Source organism: Aptenodytes forsteri, unplaced genomic scaffold (assembly GCF_000699145.1).
Source record: "Aptenodytes forsteri isolate BGI_AS27 unplaced genomic scaffold, ASM69914v1 Scaffold92, whole genome shotgun sequence".
NCBI lineage: Eukaryota > Metazoa > Chordata > Aves > Sphenisciformes > Spheniscidae > Aptenodytes > Aptenodytes forsteri.
Genome location: NW_008794581.1, coordinates 6,240,612 through 6,246,930, shown reverse-complemented (window position 1 = coordinate 6,246,930; position 6,319 = coordinate 6,240,612).

Below are 6,319 nucleotides of genomic sequence, written 5' to 3'. Positions count from 1 at the left end.
TCGTCCCCGGGGACGGGCAGGCCGCGAGGTCGTCGCCCCGGGTGGCTGCTGTCTGCCCCCGCCGGGACCGGTGGGTCACCTCCACAGGGCCGTGTCCTGTAGGGCTATGGCCATGCCACGCTCTCGGGGTGCCGCTGCCTCGGCCCCTGTCTGGGGAATGGAGCAAGGGCAGCTTCGGCACACTCCACACGCAAAAACCCTCGCATTGGTTTGTTTCTCACTGAGGTTTTTGCCTGCTGTGGGGAGTCGGGCACAACCATGCAGCAGCGGCCTCGGAGAGATGCCTGGAGAGCAACGCCTCGCTGAGGTGTTCGGGCCTGGCTGTCCGAAACTGAGAGCTGGAGCAGAGACCTAACATACGGCACCGCACCTCTGCGCACTGTGTGGTGGCCTGTCCTCCAGCTAAGGTCCCCACAACCAAAAGTGAGCAAAACCTAACCACCACCACGAACAACCAGACTCATACAAACCACCTGCAATCATCTGCTTTAATGTGACAGGCAAAGGCAGAAGTTGTAGGAGAAAGTGTGAAGAATCATTTTGTCCCACCTGTTTATGCAGGTGTTTTATGGAGCGCAGGTGATGGGAATTGTACGAGGCCTTAGGCACTCACTTCACCTGAGAAAACTTGAGCGCAGATTTGGTAGGAAAGAAGCCAAACATGTTTTTGTTGGAAGATAGGTTTTAGTTAAATCCAAAGAGAGAGGAAGGGAAAAGAACGGTTGCCACTACATATACCTTCCGTATTTTTTTCAAAATAAGTTCAGAAGAGTCCTTTTTCAGCCCTTGTAATGGTTTCAAAATTTGGACTGACACCACTTGGGTTTTCAAGCAACAAAAGCTGAGACACACACAGCATGTAAAAGAGCCCATTTTTCCTCTTTCTAACTTTTGGCTCTGAGAATCAACATTAAAAGTGTTATTCTCTAAGAGCAAGAAACAGAGTGCCACTTTCTAAAATGCGCTCAAAGCTTTTTTCACTTTCATACAGTTTCACTTTTTTCCCCCAGGAAAACAGGAGAGATTTTTCTAAGTTTTCTGTTGGAAAAATATTACTTGAACCAAAGAAAAACTGTCCTGAAAAAAGTCATGTAAAGTCCCATTTCCCACTCAACTCTATTTCTATAGCTGCACACGTCACATCCGCAAAAAGACATTCATGTAAGCAAGACGGTGGAGGAGAATATTTTTATTGATGCCTGAGTTATAGGCAATACTTAAATATCAGCTGATAGAGATGTTTTGCCAAATCAAAGGAAAACCATTTCAAAAGTGCTATTTTATTGTCTCACTTCGTATTGCGAAGGACACAGATAAGGACACCCAGGATACAAAGTGGCTGCGTCACACAACACTATTTTAATGCTTTCTGCAAAACAAACAACACCCAAGGCATTGTTAGCGTACCATCACAAAGGATTGTTTGCAGTGCTTTGGTTGTTCGTTTAACTGAATATGAGCTCTTCCTACAAGACTAACGTTCAGCAAGCACGGCCAGCTAGTGCTACCCTGCCTAACAGCAGCTGCTGGCATGCACCGCAAAGCCAGCTCACTTCAATACTCAATGAATCAGCAACACCCAGGTGAAGTGTATTGAACTGTTACCTATCAGACCAGTGTCTGAGCCTCTAACGAAGCTTTTACTCGCACTGAAAAGTTTCTTTCAGATAAGCAATCCTGTAACCATGCAGTTTGTTTGGTAGTGGGAGGAAAGAGGTCGCAGTCTGAGAGCTATATGGTTGTAAATGGGAATAAAAGCCAAAAGTCTTTCAAACTCAAAAAGGTTTTGCTTGAGTGAATTAGAATTAGGATTAATTAATGCAGAGCAAGTCATTAAAGAGTAAATAATGTGACCCGCTGCAGTTGGTGTTACAAGCAGTGATTCCTGCCCATGAACCTTCAACTCTTGCATGCAGGCACCATGAAGTAGTTATGAGAAAAGATTTGGGGGTTTTTCTGTAAAAGCTCCTTCCGAACACTGATTTGCAAGCAGAAAACATGCCGAGATATTGTGTTTGCTAGTAGCCTTAAAATAACTGGATCCTGAAATGAAGTCAGTGGTAAATAAAATCCAGAAATAAGCAGAAGTGCCGTAGGGAAGTCTGAATTGCTTTGTGTTTGTTAAGGAGGATGCATTGGATTGTTAGGCAGGTATTGTAACACCAAGTACGTCCTTAAAACTCACTTCTTCACTTGAAGCACCTGGTATTTTGGAAATGATGTGGTAGGTAAAAGTTCTGTTGTCACTTAGAAATTGTAACTGAATTTTAAACAAAGGAGTTTTGTTTTAGAAAAGCTGTCCACGGCTAAACGTATCACTTCTGAAATGCATCTCACTAACGTGTCTTCAAAGTCAAATGAAAAGGTCGTCTTGGTTGTCTTCATTTCTTTCTCACTGTGGACTCATTTTAAGCTCCTCGTTATGGAACCTATGCAGCCAATTGCTCAATTATTACACTTACGTACTAGAAACGTGGGTGAATTTTTGTAGCTCACTGTAAAAATATTCCCAAACCAGTATGTAGAAACGGTGTAGTTTGTCCCCGCTGGCAGCAGATGGTGCTGGTATGTTGTTGCTTGGTACATCCTTGAAAGCTGGTATGCAGGTTCTCAATCCCACAGTATCTTTTTTCTTATCCATTATCCTCAGGGTCTTTTCATACTAATTTGTCAGCATCATCAGACTTTGGAATTTATGGACATAAAATACGAGTTTATAGTTTGAAGGTGAGATTTGGACATCAATAGCAAGCCCCACAACATTGTCAAGGAATTAAGCACTGACTGAAATAACACATTTCAGGAAAAGTTGGATTCACCGCATCCAGACTGCTGAACAAGCACCACAGTACTTGTAGGGCCCAGGTATCTCAGGACATGACAATGAGGGTGCTCCTTGCCAAATGATTGCTGACAAGAGATGATGCTAGCTTACACCAAATTCTGGCAAGTAGAAAGATCACAAGAGCTAGTCATAGAAAATTGTCTTAAAAGCAATAGATCACAGGTTGTCTCCATTTCAGTGAAAGAGAGATGTAAGCAAAAGTGCTCTTTATATAAGTTTCTAGATTACCAACAGGAAACTCTTGCTTAAACTAAAAGCCTACTTAGAGAAACCTTCCTGGCTAAGGAGCACAGGGCCCTAACATCGAGGGCATACTGGACTGACTAGTTGTCCAAAGCAGATGTAGTCACTGTCTGTGATACCCAGTTGGATAAACTAAGAAAGGTGTAACAAATTATGTTAAGAAAAAAATGACCCTTTTGGAAGTGTGAGGGATCTGAATAAGATTTACCACAGTTTTGAGTTGCTATTTGAAATAGGTGGGAAAAAATTGTTGAACATATGTTGATGAAAATGTGTTTCCATTTTGCAGTTGCAAAGTAATGAAAGGTTTCTGGAAACTGAGGCCTCTAACCTCCTGCCAGAGAGAAAATGATGTCCCGACTTTGTTAGGTGAGATCTTGAGGTACAGAAACATCTTAATTTTTCTCCCTATATTTCTTCACTGTTCTCTCTAGCTTTTCAGCCAGTATCCCAGAAAGATCCCAATCTTGTTGCCTGCTCAGTCATATCAGTACTCAGGTGCTTCTGAGTTAGAGGAATGGTTCTCACAGTGGTACAGGGCAAACCGTGGGGCCTCTCTAAGTGACTGACAATAGTAGTAGATAGTGGTTCGCATTTATTAATGGGAGCTTTGACCCTCAAGTGTTTCTAACTGCAATGGAAAGCAGAGAAAGGATGGGGAAGGAAGGAATCAGGAAAGTGAAGGGACTCAGTTCACATGGCTGTTCTCTTTACATCATTTCACACTGCAACAAGCAACCATTGTTTAGACTCCAGTATGAAATATTGTTGACCAGGCAACTGGAATATTCTGGCAGTGAACCCACAGCTTCATTTTAGCTGTACAAAGCACGGGTTATTAAGATGTCCTTCAGAGGACGGGGTGGAGGGGGGGAAGTTCCTGCTTCTTTGCTGGGGTTTACCTTAAGCCATGCACTTAACATCTCAGTCCGGTAGTCTGCTCATCAGACATCTCCCATTTCATTTATCTTCGCCAGCACAGTAAAAGTGGTTGTGAACTTATGGGGCGTGAGCTCTGGAAATGACTGTCCACTGTTCCTCCTCGGATGAACTTCAATACCTCAGACATTAAGGAAAATTACATCTCCTACGCAAACAAGCAAGAAAATAAAAAAAACCCTGAACCTGTTCCTTATGTTGCTGCATTCTGTTGCCACAAGTATGTTGCATTATCTGGATAGACTGACACATGAAAGATGGAATACCATCTTTATATTTTTCTGGCTTTTGTCCATTTGTACCGCACCTTCCCCAGTACTTACATTTCTTTTATTTCCAATGTTAAATTTAGCAATAATGATGAGCCTGGTTGGCAAGCATGCATAAGTAGACTAAGGATCTCTAGCTAAGGGAGGAATCGGTGTTGGCTGTCAGTTTCTGGCTTGTAAAAGATTTTTATTGGTTTAAAAACAGAGGAAAAAAACCCAACAAAACACATGCACCAATGGATAAGTGCATTTTAATAAATTATATGACTTTTCATGTAACATACTGTTGACTCCCAGGATTGTCAGTTCAGTGAACAATACAATTCACAATCGATTTCTTCAGCAGCACACTATAGTAATTGCCTGTTTTTGCTGTTCAGTGGGCAGATCAAGAGCTGTGCTGCTAGGTCATCCATCCCAGCCCTTTCTGCTAAGTTTCTCTCTTCAGTGTCTACTCCCTTTTTCTGTGCACATTAAGAATCCATTTCGGCACGCCACTGCTACAAAGACTCTCTCAGTTAAGGCTTCCAACGCGCTGGAATCCCGTGCTAGCTTTGGGGACTGCACACAACATACAACTACATTTTGTTTACCTTGGCAGAACCTCTGGGTTTGTTGCCAGCTGCCAACTGTGTGCCTAAATAATATTTCATCCTGGAATCCCAAGAGTCTGGATTAACAAACTGCCAAAATGCCACTCAGATGTGGTTCTTTCCAAAGCTTCTCTAGCAACTTCTATTGTTAGCACAGTACTTATTACTACATTACTAGTACCAAACTGCTGTAAGTTACTGTAAAATTAAGTTATGCAAAAAGTAATTATAGCTTTGAATAATTATGAATTGTAACTATATCCAAGGCTTCAGGCACCTGTTGTAGATGATTCCTCTCAGGTGGTCTCGGAGAGAGGGCAAGGTTTCTAACATTCTTTCCTGGATAAGGGCAATTAAATATACACCTTAAAAAGCAACTGTCATCTCTCTTTGCAAACATGTTTCAGTCAAGTAATTGCTGGCAGGTTCAGCTCCATCAGCTGTGAGATCCTGAAATTCTGTTGCATTTCCATACCATTTCCCGTGAAAACAAGTCTCTGGTTTCACTTCAGAAAACTAATATTCAGGGAATTGGGTCAGACTATGTTTTTGATATAGCTGAACCTGTAAGCTAAGTTTTCAATTAAAATGTATTTTGGCTGGGTTTTTTTTTTCCTGTTGGGTACTACACTCTTTGAAAACAGGTCAGTAGTTACAATCAGATAATATCACTCAGTATTGAGATAACGACTTCAGCAAACCAGTGGTTTAGTTATGCAGTTTCTAGATGGCATAGGTTAATTCATATCGTAAGACTGTGTTCTTACAGTTAAGCACTTTAAAAACTTAGTGTGTTGAAGATACGCAGTTTGTACCTAACTCCACAGTAGATGTTCATCTATTTCACCTCTTCCACCTTCTTGAGCTTCTAAAACCCTTTCTTGATATTCAGGGTATAGGTATAGGTCAAATCATCTCTGTCTGCCCACAATATGCGAAATTCTCTCCCCTCACAGCAAATACAAGTCCATTCCAGCTCCTCTCAGAGGCAGTGTGAGTCTCCAGTCCTGCAAAGATCTTGGAACCGCTGGATTCCTGAGCCCACTCAAAGGCCCACTGAGACAAAGGGGACTCTGAATTTCACCAGGAGATACAAACTTGATAACAAAAGGAAAGAGAGGAACACAATACAAACATACGTACAAACGGAGCTATGTTGGGGACTATCAGACCAAACAAGAATAAAATGGTAGAAAACATTTATCAACAAACATGTCTGTAGCTGTTTTATTAGTAACACCTTTCACACAAAGAATCCAGTGTAAGAGATTCACCAATTATTTTTAGCCTCGTCTCTTCCTTTCCTCTTCATTTTGTTGAAATGCACTTGCTCTGCATTACGTACCTGTCATGGTTTAACCTCAGTCGGCAGAGCACCACAACACAGCCGCTCACTCACTCCCCCCCCTCCAGTAGGATGGGGGAGAGAG